The sequence below is a fragment of the Squalius cephalus genome (assembly GCF_949319135.1).
Source record: "Squalius cephalus genome assembly, chromosome: 13".
Classification (NCBI taxonomy): Eukaryota; Metazoa; Chordata; class Actinopteri; order Cypriniformes; family Leuciscidae; genus Squalius; species Squalius cephalus.
The window spans coordinates 31,148,252-31,171,066 of record NC_137134.1 but is presented as its reverse complement, the minus strand read 5'-3'; the positions used below and the strand labels follow the sequence as shown (position 1 = coordinate 31,171,066).

Here is a 22,815-nt window from a genome sequence, read left to right as displayed (position 1 = left end):
CATTTTGCGTCATTGTAGGAGGAAGTGTAAGAGGGGGGGATTTCTGTTGAGACTACAGACACTAGTTTCTCATCTTTCCCAGGGGGCGGGACCCGCTCACGCTACAGACCTATTACAGATCAGTGGGTGGGACTTTACTCTCTGAAACTGAAAGCAATATCCTCCATCTTGTTTGAAGCTAAGCTAACAGGCGCTGTGGAGACAGATGTACAGTTATGACAATAGCGGAGGAGAGTGCTCATTATGATATAGAGGAAGATGATTTCGGAAGTCTGATGCTTGAATCAGGTGTTTGTGGCTACCTTTACAAGCCGCATTATAGCGAAGAGCAGCCGAGGCAGAAGACCTGCCTGCCGCGGACGAGGAGCCCGGACTGGCTCGAGTTAGGGCGGACTGGTGGCGCCGGTGATCTCACTATGCAGCTACGAAGCGCTACGAACACAGAGATAGAGTCCGTCTGCGGCAAAGAATTTCAACGATGACAATTTCTCCTGGACGAAATCTCAGAATCAGACGAGGACACGGACGTTTGTGTTGAGAACTATCCTAGTTTCGCACCGCATATGTTCTGACTGAACATCCAGGCACCATGCAATAATTCACCTTTTCGAAAGAAATGCAATCGAGGAGTAATGCACTATGAGTTCGCCAACTAACTAGACATTTTGTGTGATTGTGAAATGAATTTTAAGCTCTGGTGGTAGATAGCCTTGTAGACGGAAGTGTGATTTCTCTTATAGGCAGATATGCGCTTTCTGGATTAGTGGGAGTGGCTTGCGGAGCTGTGCAGTGTGGTGCATTGTGGGAGTTGTTGTCTTTCATACAAATGCGTCCTGAAGTTATTTTTTGTCTTTTCTCGGCACCAAATTCAAAATTTATTTTACATTTCGACTACATATATGACCCACTTTAAATAAAAAACAATGTTCAAATGGGTGGAATGCCCCTTTAAAGGAACATTCCATTCACTCATTATGAAAATGTTATTTTTGATTGTTTCCTGGATGTTCACATCACCCTGATCGGTTGGCCCGTCTATCACTGGGCTTACACACAGACACTCAAGTATCGAGTAACCTATGCTGCATGTGTTTAAAACTATTGTACCAGAAGGAAATCACAGAGAACCTGCTAACTTCTGGTTCAGCCAGGACTCGAACCAGGGACGTCTTACTGCGAGGTGATTGTGCTACCCACTGAGCCACTGTGCTGCCGTTTCTATTTCTTTAGTGGGTAATAGGACAAACAGTGGGTTCGTGGTACGGGGCGTGGCTTGGGACCGGTCAGGGGGGTCAACGGGACATTTGGCCACTATAGTGGGTAATCGGACAAATAGTGGGTTCGTGGGACGGGAGCGTGGCATGGGACCGGTCAGGGGGGTCAACGGGACATTTGGCCACTATAGTGGGCAATCGGACAAATAGTGGGTTCGTGGGATGGGAGCGTGGCTTGGGACCGGTCAGGGGGGTCAACGGGACATTTGGCCACTATAGTGGGCAATCGGACAAATAGTGGGTTAGTGGGACAGGGGCGAGTGGCGCCAAACTGAGGATGAAGGCAGCGCTACTTCTGGGGGTCTCGGATGATCGGGGGGCTCCCGTCAGGCCCCTGGTCATTAGGTCGGCCAGGGAGGTCTTCCACATGTTTGATCTTGCTGTTGTTGAGGCCTGGCTCCTCTACCGGAGAGACAGTAGAGTTAGGATGAGGTTCATATTAGGATACGGTTATGGTGATTATTAAAGGGGTGGTATAATGCCCTTTTCACAAGATGTAAAATAAGTCTGATGTCCCCAAATTGTGCATGTGAAGTTTTAGCTCAAAATTCCCTACAGATATTTTTATATAGCATGTTACAATTGCCACTTTTTGAGGGTGAGCAAAAACGCACCGTCTTTGTGTGTGTCCCTTTAAATGCAAATGAGCTGCTGCTCTCAGCACAGGGGCGGAGCTTGTGTCCTTTTACCTCACACAGACATGCACTGGAAATGTCAATGTTTATGTTCAAACTGGATTCAGACAATGATGGAGAGACTCAAGAAGTGACAACATGTAGAATGCAACAGGACATTTCTGAATGGTTAGTTGATGAATTTATGTAGCTTATGTGTAGTTATCTTCTAGTCATTGATTAGCATATTCTGTCATGATAATCTATAAATCTCGTTCCCGGGGGCGGGGTTTATGTAAATTACAGGGTTAGTGATGTCACTAACCTGGGAGGAAGCTTGTGTAGTCCCTATCAGCCATTTGTTGTAATCCTTAAAGGACAAGTTCGGTATTTTACACTTAAAGCCCTGTTTACAGATAGTTTCTGATGAAATAGAACCGTTAAGATTAAAATGTGGACACATGCTGCTGTCCCGAGAATTTTAGGTTTATTTCACTTTCCCCCCCACCAACACAATGGCAGCCTATGGGCACTCGAACAATCCTTCATAAAACGCATTAAACTTTCGTTTACAAAGACGTGAAACTCACCGAGTGGTCAGGGGTGTTCACTGATATGCTCACACAAAAATCGCTGAAAGAGATGCATTCCAACAGGTGTTTTACCATTCGTTGTAAAACTGTGGACCTATTTTTCCAAACGTCTCACACCTGTAGATTCTTCCGTTGAGAGCTTGAATAATAGACACTCCAGCCCAGTTGGTGGCGATAATGCACCTTTGCCAATTGCAAGCAAACTACTGGCATTTCATTGAATACACCGAAGAAGCAGAAGAAGAAGCGGCGGAGTAATACCGTACCGCACACAGTCTTTCAATACAAGTCAATGGAGTTGGACAAAAACTACGATAAAACCTGTTGGAAAGCATATTTTGCAGCGATTTTTGTGTGAGCATATCAGTGAACACCCCTGACCACTCGGTGAGTTTCACGTCTTTGTAATCGAAAGTTTAATGCGTTTTAGGAAGGATTGTTCCAGTGCCCATAGGCTGCCATTCTGTAGGTGGGGGGGAGAAGCGAAATAAACCTAAAATTCTCGGGACAGCAGCATGTGTCCACATTTTTATCTCAACTGTTCTATTTCATCAGAAACGATCTGTAAACAGGGCTTTAAGTGTAAAATACCGAACTTGTCCTTTAAAAAATAATTTCTTTAAAAGCAAATATCTTCCTTTGCTTTGAACTTTGAGCGTCGTAACTTTGCAGATGTTGTTTATGCTCAAACAGCAACACTAACTAAAGTTAAATCATAATCAACCACCCCTTTACTGTTTTACCTTGAAACAACACCGATTGTAATCTTTTGATATGATAACTTGGATGATATGATGGGTTTTAGTACTTCTGTTCCACGATGATACAATGTTGCCAGAGGGCAACAGCTGGATATAAATGTTACTTTTAATTAAATATGAAATGTGTAATTCCTTAAAGACTTGATAAATATGTTTGCTCAAGTGTTTAGTTAAAGAAATTGATGTTTTCAATAAATATATACATTTTTTCTTCATGAAAATGTCAAATGTTTAAATTTGTCCATTGTGGTACAATGTTGCCTTGAGGCAACAAACTTTTAATTATTAAATAAATTACAAAAATTATGATAATGTTTATTGATATTGTTATAGTGTCCATTTTTAAGCAGGAAAAACATAACAAACAATTATTTCCTCACTGATATCATATTGCATATCCATAGAGGGTTAAGGACAACTCTCTAACTGCACTGTGAGGATCGAGGAGTGAGGAAGCTTCAGGTGATGAGTGAGGATACACAGGTGTCTCCTATACGGAAGTCTTTCTTGTCCAGAAACCTGATGCACACAAATTCTCCTCCCCTTCACATCTGTCACAATCATTTTTACTTGCTTTACCCTTTGCAGTTTGAATAAACCACACATCTCACATACTTCAACATGGCATCTTGCTTTATTATTAATTATTATTAATTTAAATGACCAAAATTCAACAACAAAAGGCCAGATACTTTGAGCGCAGCTGATGACGCTGTGAAGCTCGAGTAATCAATAATATTCTAACATACAAATAAGATGTTCCTCTGTCTTTATTTTCTTTCCTTGCATCCTAAACAGGAGGAGATGAGAAGCACCAATGAGTTCTCTACTGTGCTGGTACCCAGCATGCACTGCAGCATGAAGCTTTTCATTTCATGCCATCATTGTTGAGATTCATATGCTGATACTTGATCTGTGTGTGTCTGGATGATGCCACTCCCTGAAATGAGTTTGTGTGGGATGCAAACCTAAATGTCTTACAGTCGTCAAGTACAAACACACACACACAGCAAAATGCAAATGATAATGCATTGCTTTCAAATATAAATCGATTAGATAAAGATGACAATAACATAAGCTTAATATCTTACCGTGATTGATAAAACACACGAGAAATAAAGTCAACATCAACAGAAGCTTCATTCTCCCCACTAAAAAATAATTGCATCTTATGATGCACAATAGCGCAAATGTGGTCCTCCTCTGCTCACATCGACGCCAAAGAGAAAGTAATATTTTGGGATGCGTATCCACGCACTCTGGCGCGATGACGTAGCCGCTTCGTCTTTGACCCTTTGACGCGTACGATCACATTACTGTTGGACATTTAGCCTAATATGATTTTGTAGGGTTTATTTCATGTGTTGGGGAAATGCAGCACTCGATTGTGTCCCCGCGCTCTCAAACGTCTCTAAAACCATTACAATAAGTCCACATTGTTTTATCACAAACACATTTCACTACCATTTATCAGAAATAATACGGAATTATAAATTAATTAGTTAATCGAAAGAGAGATAAACAATTGTCGTTCCGAGGTCGTGTAAAAATAAGATCATTGCGAGTAAATTAAAGAGAAGCTTTATTTTCACCACCTTTTTTCCCTCAGACAAACAGGCTAGCATAAGGGTCGTTCTGCAGTTCTTTCACTAAGAGAAAATATACACTGGGAACCTCCCTATATAGCGTGAAACAAACGTGATCTGTTTGTTAAATATATTATGTGTAGGCTAAATAGGCAAATTTATATGACAATGCCCTGCTACTTTTACCAATGTTTTGAGTTTGGATGTTTGACTTTTTCTGTAACACAAATTTTAAGTAAACTGTTGAAATATTGTAAGTGTATATAAGTAGGCCTATATATAAGTAAAATTCCCCTGGCACTCGGATTGCAATTCTTATTTTAGAAAATGTAATTATTTATCTTTAAAAGTGCCTTAAAGTTGAACTTAAATAAAACACTATTTTCTTGAACGGATCAAATGTGAGTTTGTTTACCACTAAATTATTTGTGAATTTGTAATATAAATGAACTAAGTCATGATTTGAGTGATTATTATTATGTTTACATCTGAAATGTGATTTCAACACTGCTGCAATAAACATTCACTTTTATTCTTGGAACGGTGAATTCCTAGTTATGGCTCTAGACGGCGCACTACAACACAGCTCGTTATGCAGACTGATACTGAAAATTGGCATTTCTGTAATCAATCAAGAAAAACAGCTCAGACGATTTATCATATTACACAAACTATACATCGTTTTGTAAATGTGAACAGTTGAAGTTTATGCTTAACATTGGAACTTTATTACCTTTTCAAAATGATCCATTAAGCCAGCTGTGATTAGAGGTGGATACGTGCAATAGCGTCAAAGGCTCCTCCAATTGCCACTGCAAGTTACACCTACTACAACGTTACGCCTCCCATGAAGAAACAAGCCGTGGATATCATTGACTAAAACAATCTTTTAATTATAAGTAATTTTATGTTTTATGAAATGTTTGTAAGACTAGCTTGTATTGCTTTTGAAACTCATGAAGTATGAAATAACAGTTAGTTGTAAAGCATAAAATAAATTATACTATCCAATTAATACAGACTCATCGTCCTTATCCAGACAGCAACATAGTGTCGGCCCAGGTCCGGCCCACATCTGGTGTGTGTGGAATCCAAGTGTACCAGATGTGGGCCGGATCTGGGCTGATATGTTGCTGTCTGGTAATAGCAAAAACCTACCACCAACTCTAAACCTTACCCTAACCCTATCCATTCCATACAATTTAAATGTACTGTAGAATTTCATAATTAAAATACTTTAAAAACTGATGAAAGCAAACAGGCTGAATTACGGCGTCTGGTGATCTATGCCAGTCTCACACACATTAAGCTAAATCAGAAACACATCATCGCTCAGTGTCCGAAGCAGAAATCACATCTCTCTATACTAAGAATATTGTGATTTTTTCTGATAGATTGCGCTATAAAGAGATGCTGCTGTACTCAGAGGAACCAGAACCAATATTAAAAGCAAAATAACACACAAGTCTATCTGATCATTTCACCTCCTGTTTGAGCAATAATACTAAGCTCAGTATTATTACAGGTTCTATGGTTAATTAGAATATATTAAACATATTTTAACTTCTTTTATATATTTAAATATAAGGATATAGATTTTCACAAACTAAATCTTATTAAATAATCAGTATATACTTTTTTATCATGTTGTTGGAGTTTAATATTGTCAGTGTTGGGTTTCTGTGGCGTCCTGTCTGTCTTTATTAGTTCATTTATATCACCTGTGTTCTGTCAATCAGTGTGTGTGTATTTAATTCCTTCTGTTCAGTCAGTCTTTGTCTGTTCTCGTCTATGTTAAGTGGTTTTTGGTGTTAGAGTAATCCTGCCTGTACCTGTGGCAATACCTATTATGAGTAAGAGTTTATGATTCCACACCTGTCTGAGCAATGAAAACACCTGAACAAAAAATTAACATTTAATTATAAATTACTTTTTTAATAGTGGAACAAATATAGGCTATACACTACATGCAGGAAAGTACTGCGAAAACATTTTTTTTTATTCTTCCACAGATCATAACAGCCAAATATGACTGGAATCATAATGTAATACAGCAGAACATCATTAATTTATACTCATCAGAAAAACATACACAAGTCTAATGAATGACCTTATACAATTTAATGAACATCATACACACCACATCCTGATTCATATATTGCCCCCTCCTTTTACATATAGGCTATATTACCAAATAATGATCATCATATATTCATACAGATAAATTTGAAGTTTTATTCTCCCAGGATTAAGTGAAACATAAGTGTCTTCCCTATACCCAACAAACACAGAACGTAGATATTTGGTTCCCGTTTGGTAATTTTTTTTTGGGAACCAACTAATATTTACCAACTAACAAACTGTTAATTTTATTTACATTTTTTAACAACCATAATGTAATGTTCCCAGAACATTGCAGTGAGGTTATTTTTAAATAACATACAAATAATATATACAGAACATCCCCTAATGCTGAAGCGACTGATATACTATCGTCTTGGTCTGGAGCGAGGTTTGGCCTACTTGAGGTAACGTCATGTGAAAATAAGTTGCCCCAATGTCTCTCTATGAGACCAAGCTGCAGTTCCGTTTTTCACCACATATTTACATTGGAAATTTGTGGGGCGCTGTAGAGGTTCATGAATCATCATGAATACATGCCTGCCGAATCATGTGCTACATTTTAACATACCCTGCTTACTTTACGACTTAAAATAGTCAAGAAAATCCAAACAATATTTGTTGCAGAATGCTGAACAATGTCTATGTTTGGATGAATATGTTGGTGGGACTCCATCAAAGTCAGCTGCCTCTGTAATAATCTTCTGATATGTGCAGCACAATCAAGTAAAAATTGTAGCGCAGCATAAATTATAAATCTGTTCATCAGTTTGTAAGAGAAAGCACTTTTCTTCTGGTTTTCTTCATTGCGTCGTGAACGGCAGAAGCGTGCTCCGGTGTAGCAGTCGATTCTGTTCCCTACAGGAATTTGTGTTCCCCCTCAAAGAGGCATGTATGCGCATGCCTAGAACATGCATCAAACCACAACTGGAAGTACGGAAAGCGACAAAGGCCAAACGCATTGGCGCAACATTCAATTGTCAGCATAATAAAATGGTTCTCACACTCCAGTAATATTTCTGTCAAAACAAAAACTCAATGCCTTATATTATTGTCTTTATATAATTATGTCTGTATTATTTATAAAGATTGCAAAACGTCAGAGATGACAGGTTTATGAAATACAACGTTGTAAACAGTATACAAAATGTATAAATATGTTAAATGTCACCAAAATACACATTTAAAAAAAGAGTTCATCATATTATTGTCAAAAGGTAAACACATTTTCAGGTGACACCTTTTATATCCCCTGTATGAAAATAAATAAATAAATATGAATAAAACCATATTGCTATTTTTTCTTTAATATTTTTCACATGCAAGATACATGGGTGCAACATAACATTCTAGTAATTAATTCATTAACGATTTCTGAGGGCACTAATTAGCTTTAATTAATCAAATGAATCAATGGTGTTATAAATGGGGAGATGACCACACAACATTGTCACCTGAATTTCTATTCTTGCTGGCACATTCCAACAATGGATCCAAAAATGTATGAAGAAATCATGAGCTATAAAACTCAAGGCACATATCCATTTGGTATAAAAAAGGACCAAAAATATGTGATTCGCAGACTAATTCCAAATTCCAAATTCATGGTAAGTAATCTATTCTAAATTATAATTATTTTTGAAAGTGAAGATAACATAGCTCCACAGACAGGAGTGAGGTATAGTAATACACCAAGACTTGATAGAAACAAAAAAACCCATACTTGTCCATGGTCTATAGCCTTCTTGGCAAATAGAACATAAAATATTACCTATCCTGCAATTTTAGTTTAAAATATCCTATTTCTTTCATTAGGCATTCAGAACCTCCGTGGTTATTGTTTAGACTTTACTAACAATAAAGCTATTTCAATAGATGGTCAACTTTACTACATCTCCTCAAAATATTGTATGGGTTCGAGGAAAAAAGTGGTCATTGGCCAAAAAGAGGCCAACCAAATATTTACAGAATTCCATGCCAGCCCCTATGGCGCACACTGTGGAACAGAAAAAACCAAGCTTGCCATTTCAGCGAGATTCTACTGGCCTGGAATGGGGGTGGACATTGATAAATGGGTAAATCCTAAATTATTCCTTTCTAACTTTGTTGTGAAACATATGAATGCATTATGTTTTGGAATGCATTTCTCATGTGCTTATTTCTGAATATCAGGTTTTGCAGTGTGCCCAGTGCCAATATAGCAGACTGTCCATCAAACAGGAGCCCAAGTACATCCCAATATGTGTAAGCTTGTCCACAGATGTGCATGGGATTTGAGACTGGTATTTCATGAGTGCACATAATTTGAATGTATTTATTTTAATTTTAAGGTGGATAAGCCTCTGGAACTGCTAGGTATGGATTTGGTGGGGAAAGTCACCAAAACCAACCAGGGAAACGAGTACATTTGTGTCCTCGTTGACTACTATACTAAATGGTCCGAGGCATATCCAATCCCAAATAAATCTGCAGCAGTTGTCTCGCGCTGCATTATAAATTTTTTCTACAGGTTTGGGGCACCAAAGAGGATTCTAACTGACCAAGGGACTGAGTTTGTAAACCAGGTTTGAAGTTTGTTAAATGAACTAAATTCAATATGCATGATATTTTAATGGTTTCACACATGTTTTTGTTTATGTAGATTAATGTTAATGTATGTTTTGGAAACAGATCAATGAAGAGCTCTGTACCTTCCTCAATGTGGAGAGAAGCCTCTGTGCCCCGTACCATCCACAAACAAATGGGCTTGTGGAAAAATTAAATGGAACCATTCAGAGGTGAACCTTCATTTATGGGTTGCTTGTGGGAATGCAATATTCAGAGAAATATTTGTCTTTGAAAACTGGTTACTCATAATTTAACTCATTTTGGTCATGACTCCAGAGCCTTGTGCAAACTGGTGGATTCAAGACCAGAAAAATGGGATGAGTACCTAGATGCAGTAATGTTTGGTCTTAGAACAAAGACACAGCTGACAACTAGGTTATCACCATTCTTTTTAATGTTCGGTATGGAGGCACGATATCCTTTTGAGGTGCCGGAGATATATGAGGTATGTGATCCTTTACATTGTTCCATATAAATATCATGCATCAATTTAGTGAAATCATTTCAATCTTCAATGTTTCTAAAAAAGGTCAACAGCACAGTGGAATCTGTGATCGCAGAGGACACCATTTCAAAGGCCATTTCTTTGAAGGAGAAAATGGACAACATTGTAAAAAAAATGTAAGAAGAAAACAGGACAGGAGACAGAGGGTGGCTGCGGTGGCAAATCAGGCACCACTTTTTGTAGGGCAGAAGGTCTTACGACAAAACATACGGACCCAACAGAGGAAAGGGGGCAAGCTTGAGCGCAGCTGGTTGGGACCATATGAAGTTGTTTATTTGCAAGACAAAAGCGCAGATTTAAGGGATGAAAATGGCAGGATATTCCCCAAAATCAACACTGACCACCTCAAACCCTTCAAAGAAGACACACCCCGGATACCCCATAGAATCACCCAAGAACCACAACATAAAAGAGCACATCATGAAACGTTATGCCCTTCACTCACACCTGTAGACCTCACCATCACCAAGTCACATGAACACCAGCCCCCACCATCACCTCCATCCTCACCAATTGACTTGTCTACTAGATCTCAATCTACAAGATCTTCTCCCCTGTCTCCGTTGAACTTTTCAACCAAAATGCCACTTTCCTCTCCTGTGTCCCACACACCTACAATGATTGCAGAGGTACCAGCCGACACCACAGACGCAGTGCACACTGTAAAAAAAAATCCTAATTTTACAGAGAATAACTCTAAATTTTTGTATTTTTTTAGAGTATTTTTCTGTTATTTTAAATTATATTCAAAACTCTGTAAAATTACAAACAATATCTGTAAATTAATTAATTGACTGTTAATTTAAGGATTCTACCATTAATTACAAATTACAGTGATTCTTATTTTTTTCACAGGACAATTACTGTATTATTTATACAGTATTTTTCTGTTTTTTTAAATTATATTCAAAACTCTGTAAAATTACAAACAATATCTGTAAATTAATTAATTGACTTTTAATTTAAGGATTATATCATTAATTACAAATTACAGTGATTCTTATTTTTTTCACAGGACAATTACTGTATTATTTATACAGTATTTTTCAGTTTTTTTTATTATATTCAAAACTCTGTAAAATTACAAACAATATCTGTAAATTAATTAATTGACTGTTAATTTAAGGATTATATCATTAATTACAAATTACAGTGATTCTTATTTTTTTCACAGGACAATTACTGTATTATTTATACAGAATTTTTCTGTTTTTTTAAAAATTATATTCAAAACTCTGTAAAATTACAAACAATATCTGTAAATTAATTAATTGACTGTTAATTTAAGGATTATATCATTAATTACAAATTACAGTGATTCTTATTTTTTTCACAGGACAATTACTGTATTATTTATACAGAATTTTTCTATTTTTTTAAAAATTATATTCAAAACTCTGTAAAATTACAAACAATATCTGTAAATTAATTAATTGACTGTTAATTTAAGGATTATATCATTAATTGCAAATTACAGTGATTCTTATTTTTTTCACAGGACAATTACTGTATTACTTATACAGTGTTTTCCTGTTTTTTTTTTAAATTACATACAAAGTTGTGTAAAATTACAATCAAATTGTGTAATTAAATATGTAGCTCATTATATTAAAGGTTTATATCCATACTAACAATTTAACATATTTCCTTGTGTTGTCATTTTTAAGTAAATGTTATTAGTTTTAGATTTAAGTGTATTTTTACATTTAAACTCTGTAATTCTGGATACAAGCAAACTGCACAATTCATGTTAAATTGACCTTGCTGGTCAGACAGCAGGCCAACAGGGTTCATGGTGGAACATATAGTGCGTTTAGGTCCTCCTGGGAAGTTTGTATTCATGAGGTTTTACTATTTTTTTTTTTTATGTTTTAAATTAATTTATGAAGCCACTGTATCATTACATATTATATTGTTATATTATAATGCTCATATTTTGTGCAGGTATTAGCTTACTTCATTGTAAATAGAAAAGCCTGACAATGTCACTGCTACAGTATAGGTATTGTGGTATTCCTCAATGTTTCTCACTGACACACCATCTTGAGACAAAACAATGGCACTGACATATTTTAAGATAAGTCAGTGCAAGTTGCTTTCAGGTAAAACAGCTGAAATGTGCATTTTAGTCTGGGACTACAGGCTTAAGCCTTGCCTGTGAAACCCGGGGTATATGTTGCAACTTTATGTTGCAAATTATGCCAATGTTAGCAAAGTGTTGTGTTGGACAGAGGATTAACCCTAAACCAACAGGTTGTGTACGGTAACAGTGCCACACAGGGTGAAAAGCAAGACATTATTAGGCATAAGAGTGTTTCTAAAGGAAAGGTCAATCATTTGTTAAAGTGCAAAAGGGTCATTATGGGTCACATGGATGTAATAATGTCACCCAGAGTAGGCTATACCAATCCATTAGTTTTTCATGTAGGTATACAGAATTTTATATGAATACATAGGCAGTTTGTATTACTGTTTAAGTATTACAGTTTGCTTCTGTTTAATAATCTGTTTGCTCTGTTAAATTGCTGTTTAGCAGAGCAGTGGTAAATATATGTTGTTATATAAGTTATTTTAAGTTTAATTTTTACACTGCAATGAAAACGCCATTTAACCAATTGAATAAATATAACAGCCAGCCTACAAAAAACTTTTTAAAACATGTCATCTTTTCCTGTAATTGCAATGTTACCACACTATTGGCTGTCTCTCCGAGTTATTTTGAGCATGATTGGTTGTTCAGACTGTCATCCAGGAATCTGGCCAATGACAACTATGCGCGCCTTTTACTGGTCAAGTTTGAATATGTCTGTTGGAGTGTGTGTGTGTGTGTGTGTGTGTGTGTGTGTGTGTGTGTGTGTGTGTGTGTGTGTGTGTGTGTGTGTGTGTGTGTGTGTGTGTGTGTGTGTGTGTGTGTGTATATGTGCATATGTGCTGCTGCTGCTCGGGTTCTTCAGTACTAGCATACGTCGGTTCTGTGGCAAATATTGTTTAAAACATGGATTATTTTACATCGGACTGCTACATTTCTATTTTGAGCGAGCTGCGGGATGTAAATGAAGAACAAACAAGGAATATGGACAACGCATTTTAACAACGTTTAACGGACATATTGCAATCTGCGGAAGGTAATGTTAAATAACTTTATATTTTATAAAAACAATTCTGCTACATCAAAATATAGTGTGTTAAATTGAGAATCTAAACGCGATTAGCTATATCGATATACTTACATGTTTAGGCTAATGTTATGTGTTGCTAGCATGTGTAAATATTGTCAGCTAACGTTAACTTAACGTTAGTTAAAAAAAAAAACTCGGCATAGTTTTTGACTGCAATGACTGAGAACATTGTCTCTTTAGACGGAGAGGGACTTGAACCACACTCTTTGACTCTAGAAGAATATGCAAACTAGGCTTTTGAATAGGCTAGTTGTTGATCGCGGGATATAACGTTAGGCCTAACGTTACCGATCAGTCATCATAATATGTTTTGAAGTTGGTGAGTACAATTTTGCAAGCTTTCGCAAATGTCTCTGTTAGTAAAATGCTAATATACAAATAGCTAATATTGCTGTGTATGTGTGTGTTTCCCTCATGATCCAGGAATTTTGGGAATAAATATGATCCAGCCACATGATCTTCAGATGCGGTGAGTGTTATATTAAAATACACGTGAAATAGAGGCAGAACATGTAAACTCTGCTCAAAGGCACACTGGTTCAAACCCTCCAGACAATATTTTATCTATCTTCTTGAGTTCACAGGCCTAGCTGACCCAAAAATTTGTTCTTTCAAAATGAAAGTATTTTCAAACCTGAATGACTTATGTGAAACACAAGAATGTTGGGAATAAAACAACATGGAACCCATTGTATGGGAAAACAAAACAATGAAGGCATTTCTCAAGATATCTTAATTAAGGTTCTACAAAAGAGATTCATACAGTTTTGGAACAACATGGAGTAGGCCTAAATAAAGAGAGAACTCTATTTTTTGGATGAGCTGTTCTTTTAATGACATGTTCCCAGGGTCCTTTGTTAAATTAACCTTGGTTTTTATCATAGTAAAAGTTTAGAAACCATGTTTTTATGGTGGATTGATTACAGTACTTTATTACCATTTGGTTAGTATAGCAAAACTCTGGTTAATGTTAGTAAGGGTTCTCCAGATTTATATAACACTTAAGGAACACATAAAAAAATGGCCCTATGTCACCCTGATCAATAGTCTGTTAACACACATGTAATAATTAACACACTTTAAAAAAAAAATGTTTTTTTTTTATATTTTTGTTATATTTTTTAGATCAAGCATTGGAACAATGTTTACGGAGCAGACCAAGCACCAACAGAGAAACAAGCCCATCATTCAGTAGTAAGTATCCACTGCAGTATATAAAACAAAAAAAGTTCTCTCTTTTTTTTTCTCCCTCGTGCCATCCCAGATGTATATCTGACTTTCTTTCCACAGAGATTTTTTGAAAAATGATCCATTTATTGTAAGCCAATATAATGCAAGTGCATGCTCCAGAAACTACATGCAGCCTACAAATAGCCTGCTGTGTTGTTCACACAGGAAGTTTTATGCACTTATCATATGAGCTTTACAATGCTCTTGGATTATTGTCAGGATGTGTGTTTGGACTTTTTTGACCTTAAGCATTTTGTTGTCTATTCACTTGCATTATTCGACACACGAACACAAGAGATGGATAATTTTTCTAAAAGTCTAGTTTATTTTTTCAAAAATTTGTGTTCATCTGAAGAAAGAAAATCATATACCTTTCGGACAGCATAAGGGAGAGTAGTCTAAATGTGTTAGCAAAGGGTACATGCGATGGTAAATTAAAGGGATAGTTCACTTTGAAATTAAATTTTGGTATTTTACCAAATATATTTACCATTAATTTAAATTTAATTTTAAAGTGAACTATCCCTTTAACTGAAGTAATTTTATCTTATAGTAATTTTATTTTATATTTATGGTAATGTGACCTAGGATGGCAAGTCCCAGTGGTTCATTTTAAAGCCGAACTCGGCAAGTCTAGCGAACTCTAGTCACTTCTTCGCTGATTTTCCCTTTTGTTGTCGCATGTTTTCCCCACGAGCTCCCCCTACAGCTGTGGTGGGGCGTATATTTCACAACACAGTCGTAAAAAACTCATTTGCGGCGGCCTCCTCCCCCTCTCTACCGCTGCTCATGTGCGTTTGTTTTGATCGGAGCAAGCCAACTGTATCGTGTGGAGCTATGTCTGGCTACCGAGGTGGGTAATCTGGTAATATCATACATGCGTGTGTGTTTATGTCGAATTGCCGTAAAGCAATTTGTGTTTCGCGCTCGTTCTCGTTCTCGCTTTCGCTTCTCACGAGACTTCCAATTTCTATCTTGCCGGGACGGTAGTGAACAAGTTGCAAGGTTGGTTTTCCGCCTGGGAACGCTGGGGGGAGCGGGGAAAGTCACCAATATCACCAGAACAGGTTGTTTAACCATCCAAATGATTTCTAGACAGTTTTATTAAGTTAAAAAAGCTACCAAGTTCTCCTTTAAGACTAGATATTGTGGAAGAGTTCAATTTAACAGAATAATTTGAGTTTTGAATTTTTGAGCATGCCTATAGACCAAACACATAATACGCATATGCATGCCTTTACCGTTTTCACAGATTCACATTTCAGTAGTTTAGACCGCGACGATTTTAGTTGGAAACTGAGTCGTGTAAACGGCCCCTTACTAAGCATATATTAAAAAACCCAGGGCAAAGGGATGCTCACTTTTGATTGGAATTTGCCCACTGTCATGCAGATTTTAGCTCAAACCCTAATTAAACTGACCTGAACCAGCTAATAAAGATCCTCAGGATAACCAGAAACAGTTTGGAGCTACACTCTGCAGGACACTGGCCTCCAGGAGTTTGGCACACATGACCTGAAGGGATAGTTCACAGTCAGGCAAACAAGAAAATTCTCCCAAATAATTTACTCACCCTCATGTTGTTCCAAACCTTTATGCATTTTTTGGTTGCCAACATTCTTCAAAAATATATAATTTTAATGCTTGACAAAAGAGAGACATTTCAGGTTTGAAAAGACATGATGGTGAGTAAATGATGACAGAATTTTCATTTTTGGGTGAACTATCTCAAGTACTTTAATAATCTCACACAATGAGAATATACCTTCTTTTTTTTTAAACACATATCATATATTTAATTCCCTGGAGAATGAGAGAAAGACCCTCATTACCCATATCACAGCAGTCTGAAAACACCTCCATTTAATACAAATATTGTTGGTTTTATTTTGTAATACAAATTGGCATTTTTACACGTTTACCTTGCAATGAAAAAGAATGTCCATTGTTGTGAATCTACATGTTCCTTCTTTTGGTGATGCACATTTTTCAATCGGACATAAGTTTTAGATACCAGACAAATCAGAAGACAAACAGACAATTTAAATAAAAATGTATTAAGCTTGTTTAAAGGAAACAAAAATAATTTAAATCATTTTGAGAGAATCATAGTGTGTCCTTTTTTTCTTATTCCCAGATGCACCAAGCTGATTACTGGCCGTTTGCTGGATTGCTGTTTATTTGCTGTATCTGTCACTTCTGGTACACTTTTGTTGTATGTTTTGATTTAACTTATTAATAAACTTGTATAGTAAGGATTCTGAATGTAAAGACCATATAATATTTAATATCAGAACTATGCAGAACTATGTGACCCCCAGGGGTCTGAATAATTCCATTTTATTTAGATTACAAGTTTACATTGTTTAAATACTAATAAATTATATGTAAACACAAGTGCTGCAAATTAAAGTTTGAGATGATTTTAATCAGTTTCAAACAGTTTTTTTACAGACTTATTTTGTCTTCTAAAATAAAACTGTTTTATTACATTCTTGAGCACGTCTTGACAATTTATTGAATGTGTTTGATCGTTATAATTTAGGAAAGATCTGTTAAATAAGTGTTTCTCAGTAGAACTTTTAGTGCTGACACTTTATTAAAGGTGTTTAATTGTAATAATTTAGGAAATACCTGTAAAATAACAGTGTTTCTCAGTAGAACTTTTAGTGCCGTCACTTTATTAAAGGAGTTTGATTGTAATAATTTAGGAAATACCTGTAAAATAACAGTGTTTCTCAGTAGAACTTTTAGTGCCGTCACTTTATTAAAGGAGTTTGATTGTAATAATTTAGGAAATACCTGTAAAATAACAGTGTTTCTCAGTAGAACTTTTAGTGCCGTCACTTTATTAAAGGTGTTTAATTGTAATAATTTAGGAAATACCTGTAAAATAACAGTGTTTCTCAGTAGAACTTTTAGTGCCATAACTTTATTAAAGGTGTTTGGTCATTATAATATTGGAAAAATCCATAAAATAAAAGTTCTCTTACGAGAGGTTCTCTCGTATTGCGTAAGCTTGCTTACGCAGCGGGAAAAGCCTTCTTTTCTCGAGATACTGAAACCAAAAAATTATCCTTAATTTTCATATTTTGTCAACGCAGTGCAGCTGTAGGCAGCTGAGCTAGAGCGGCATACTGCGCGCTCATTGGCTGCCTCGCGGCAACTGCTTAAGCCTACCAGTGAGCCTGGCGTGACGTCACGCCCAATGGGGGCGCGCGCGACCTCGCGCGTCACAGCCCGCCAGAATGGGCGGCGTCAGAGCGTATATAAGGAAGGCTCGTAGGCTATATTCTCTGATTTCTGTCTTTTCAGCGAAGCACTCGCATCGCTGATCTCTGAGAAGAAACCGTCGCCGTGGCCTTCTTGGATCAAGCTAAAGAGCCAGCTTAGGACAGCCTGAGGAAGCCGGACGATCTCTTCGCCGCCTTCAGCCTGCCGTGCCAGCTCAGCTATCCGGCGATACTTATCCTTTTCTTGCATTGCATTGCATTGTGTGTGTGTGCTCGTTTGTGTGTGTTTTTCTACAGCACATCCTGGAGCGGAAGCATTGCTCTAATGCTTCACACCACGTGCGGCTCATGCCGCTCTACGCTCAGCTACGGAGACCGCCATCTTATCTGCGCTCTCTGCCTGGGCCGGAACCACGCAGCCGTCGCGTTGTCTTCGGGCGGCTGTGTTTTCTGTGAAGAGCTTTCGACGTCGACCCTGCGGGCTCGACTCGACCTCTTCACGGAACCCGCTCCACCTGTCCCTGGGCCGCGCGGGATTCTACGCCGCTCTCAAGGACCAACGGAGCCCGAGACCCGAGCCAGGCTTCCGCCGGAGCCCTTCCCGCGAGCCTCGCTCTCTCTTTCTCCATCCCCGCTCCCCGACGCGCAGTCGACGGCTCTCGCCCTCGATGCCGTCGCCTGGGAGGACGAAACGGAGGATGAAGCATCACCATCCGGTCGAACGGGCGGTCGCAGCGCACCTTTGCCCCCATCCGCGAGATGGCGCTCAAGGTCTGCCCTCCCGCCCAAAACCAGCAGGACTACTTCGGCGTTTGTCAGCCGCGCTGTCTCTGCCGCAGGTCAAGCCGCTTCAGCCCTGCACAAAATGATGGATCTCCAGACTCACATCCTCCGCTGGGTGGACGACGGAGGTACGGATAAAGCCGCCTTAACCGACCTGCGCAGCGCGACGGACCTCTCCCTTCGCGCTACGAGGACAGCGGCCCAAGCCATGACTTCGCTTACCGCTGAACAGCACAGGCCGCCACATCCGCGAGGTCCCCGGTCTAGAGTTTCGCCGAAACCCAAGCCGGCAAAGTCCTCCTAGCACTCGCTGAGAGAAAAAGACGGTTAGGTCCCGCTGCGGCCGGACCCCTGTCAAAGCTAACTTGATTCCCTCTGCCAGTCCCCTTGATAAGGCTACTGCAGTAGTGTCCACCGCAGCCAACGAGCCAGTTTGTCAACTCTCTCGCCTGCACACAAGCGCCGTTTCTACGGCAACCCAGATAAATCAAATAAAAAGTGTAAGTCTGGTCATTCGGCTCGCGCCATCAGTGTTATGAGTGTAGTACATATGCCCACGACCCTGTGTTCATTGCTACACACAAGCACAATTTCCCCTGTGTACCCCACAGAGTGCATTCACATAAATTCGGCTCACGCCGTCAGTGTTATAAGTGTAGTTATATGCCCATGTTCCATGCTCATTGCTACACACAAGCACAATCTCCACTGTCCATCCACGGGGGCATTTACACGAATTCGGCTCACGCCGTCAGTGCTATAAGTGTAGTTTATATGCCCACGTTCCGTGCTCATAGCTACACACAAACACAATCTTTCCTGTGCACCCCACGGTGTGCACTCACATAAATTCGGCTCACGCCGTCAGTGTTATGAGTGTAGTAAGCTTGCCCACTTCCCAGTGCTCATCGCTACACACAAGCACAAATCCCCCTGTGTACCCCACAGAGTGCACTCACATAAAGCGCGCTACGGCCGCTCGAGTGATAACTGTAGGTCACGTGCCCACACTTCAGTGCTCACACCTACACAGTGCTCGCTCTGTCTCACACGCTTGGGGAACAGATCATTCTGCCACTGGCCGCGTGTTAATAAAGAGCCCTGTGCCCGCTACACAGCATGCACACTCTCATGTGAACACGCACGAGCCAGCCAACGGCTGTGTGTTAATAAAGAGCCCTGTGCCCGCTACACAGCGCGCACACTCTCATGTAAACACGTACGAGTCAGCCACCGGCTGTGTGTTAATAAAGAGCCATGTGCCCGCTACACAGTGCGCACACTCTCATGTGAACACGTACGAGTCAGCCACCGGCTGTGTGTTAATAAAGAGCCCTGTGCCCGCTACACAGCGCGCACACTCTCATGTAAACACGTACGAGTCAGCCACCGACTATGTGATAACAAGGAGCTCTGTGCCCGCTTTACAGCACGCACACTCCGATAAACATGCTCGAGCCCGCCCCGCTTCCGCGCCGCGAGCCGTCATACACAACGCGCCCTCACAGCGCCGTTCAGCCGGCTGCCGCCATCGGCAAACTTCCGTTCCCCCTCACTGCCACTGCGCGACTCGCGCTTACACCGCCACAGATCCCCCGTCCCGCGCTGTGCGGCGGGCGAGACTCAGAGGCGATTCTACCCCTAGCTTTGAGTGCAAATGCATGGAAAGCTATTCAGGGAGTGTCGAAGTGGGTACTGAACACAGTGATAAAGGGCTATTCGCTTCAATTCGCTCGCCGCCCGCCGCGCTATCGCGCTCGGGCCGAGATTATAGTGAATGCAGATGCAGCGCATCTGCTTCACACAGAAATAGCGAATTTGCTGCACAAAGGGGCGATAGAACGGGTTCTCCCTCCGGGTTCCGAGGCAGGCGTATACAGCCGCTATTTCCTCGTACCCAAGAAGGGCGGAGCACTCAGACCTATATTGGACCTGAGATATTTGAACAGAACGCTTATGAAACGTCCGTTCAAAATGCTCACAACCAGTCAAATCCTCGCGCAGATTCGCCCGGGGGACTGGTTCATATCTCTCGACTTGAAAGACGCGTACTTTCAGATCCAGATTATACCCCGTCACAGGCCATTCTTGAGATTCGCCTTCGACGGCCAGGTATATCAGTACACCGTCCTGCCGTTCGGCCTATCCCTGGCACCCCGTACAATTACGAAGTGCATGGACGCGGCTCTCGCACCCCTGATATCGAGGGGAATGCGAATCCTGAACTATCTGGATGATTGGCTCATTATAGCGCGCTCAGCGGAGGAACTAGTTTCCCAAAGAGAAGCGCTTCTCGTTCACCTGCAAAGCTTGGGTCTTTCCGTGAACTGGGACAAGAGCTCTTTTAACCCCCAGCCAGTCTATCATTTTTCTGGGTATAGATCTGGACTCGGCGGCGATGACGGCCAGACTGTCCGTACAGCGCGCGTGCTGTGTTCGACACCTCGCCGCCTCCTTTCAGGAGGGAAAAGTTTTTCCATTAAAAACTTTTCAGAGGTTGCTGGGCCACATGGCATCAGCAGCAGCTGTCCTGCAGCTGGGTTTACTCCGAATGCGCCCGCTTCAACGCTGGCTAAAAACGGAAATGCCCCGCAAAGCATGGACTTTGGGCCGTGTTCCAATCAGAGTGACTCAGCGCTGTGTTACAGCCCTGCAGCCCTGGCTGGCGGCCGAATGGTATCAGCGGGGAGTGTCGATGGGAACCATCGCACACCACAAAGTGATCTCGACAGACGCGTCCAATATGGGTTGGGGAGCGACTCACGAAGGCAGTCCGATTTGCGGCCCGTGGTCGAATACGGAAAAAGACCTTCACATAAACTGTCTAGAGATGCTGGCGGTCGAGAAAGCGCTGAAGTACTTTCTACCGCTCCTACGGGGACACCATGTGCTAGTTCGCTCAGACAACATGTCAGTGGTGTCGTACGTGAACCGCCAGGGCGGAATCAAATCCAGAACCCTGTGCGCGCTCGCAGAGCGCCTCCTATCCTGGGCTCAAGGCCCATTGCGCCCCATAAGGGCAGCTCATGTACCCGGCCGTTTGAACGACGGCCCGGACAGACTGTCCAGAGACAACGTTCCCCCAGGGGAATGGTCTCTACACCGCCAGACGATACGGACGCTTTGGCATCGTTTCGGCGAAGCGAAGATCGACCTCTTCGCCACGAGCGAGAACGCTCAGTGCCAGAGTTTTTCTCGAAACAGGAGGACGCGCTGGCCCAGACCTGGCCCAGCGCCCCGCTGTACGCGTTCCCACCGATCTCGATGCTACCTCAAGTGCTAGCGAGAATCAGGGAGGCGAACTGCGCAGTGCTCCTCATAGCCCCGCGCTGGGAAAACCAACCATGGTTCCCCGAGCTAATGAGACTGGCAGACACAGCCCCATGGCCGATTCCGGTGAGGAGAGATCTTCTCTCTCAAGCCCGAGGCTCGATTCTGCATCCCCATCCAGAGCACTGGTCTCTGCATGCGTGGATAATCAACGATTACTCGTTGATCTGCCAGAAGGGGTAATTAACACGATCACGCAGTCCAGAGCCCCTCGACGAGGCGGCTCTATGCGTCTAAATGGTCAGTGTTTAACAAGTGGTGTGTGAATATGGGTTCTAATGCTCAGACCTGTGGAGTCCCACAGGTATTGGAATTCCTCCAAGAGACGTTGGACGCGGGCAGGTCCCCCTCCACGCTCAAAGTTTATGTCGCGGCCATAGCAGCGTTCGCTGAGTCGGCGCGCGGCCGTGCACTGGGCAGGAATGAACTCATTACCCGCTTTCTACGCGGGGCCAGGAGAATGAACCCTCCGCGGCCCCCGTCGGTTCCTATTTGGGACCTGTCTCTGGTCCTAGAGTCATTAAAAGCGCATCCCTTTGAGCCTTTGGACTCTGTGGAGCTGAAATACTTAACGCTTAAGACCGTTTTTCTGCTAGCTCTGGCTTCAGTTAAACGTGTGGGTGATTTACATGCGCTGTCCATCAGCGCGTCGTGCCTCGAGTTTGGACCTAACGACTCGTTAGCCATTCTCAAACCGAAGCACGGCTATGTCCCCAAAGTGTTAGGCACTCCCTTCAGGACTCAGATCATTACCCTGTCGGCCTTGCCGTCCTCCAGCAGCGAGGAAGGGGTTGACCGCCTTTGCCTGGTTAGGGCGTTAAGGTGTTACGTGATGCGCTCTGCAGCCTTCAGGCTCTCAGCAGCTTTTCGTTTCGTTTGGCGGGCGCACCAAGGGTTGCGCCGCTTCGAAACAGACACTGTCCAGATGGATAGTAGACGCGATTGCAGCAGCTTACGTGTCCAAAGACCTGCAATGCCCGCTAGGCATACGGGCTCATT

General features: G+C 41.0%; 1 protein-coding gene and 1 long non-coding RNA gene across 2 annotated transcripts in view; one reads left to right on the top strand and one right to left on the bottom strand.

Moving 5' to 3' along the window:
* LOC307169983 overlaps positions 1-22,815 on the top strand; it is a 553,579-nt gene that overhangs the window by 314,156 nt on the left and 216,608 nt on the right. The window contains exon 2 of the long non-coding RNA XR_013823257.1: positions 2,244-2,327. This is a non-coding gene — a long non-coding RNA (uncharacterized lncRNA). The remainder of the gene's footprint in view (positions 1-2,243; positions 2,328-22,815) is intronic.
* LOC307169921 (uncharacterized protein) overlaps positions 1-22,815 on the bottom strand; it is a 181,525-nt gene that overhangs the window by 84,390 nt on the left and 74,320 nt on the right. The window lies entirely within an intron of this gene.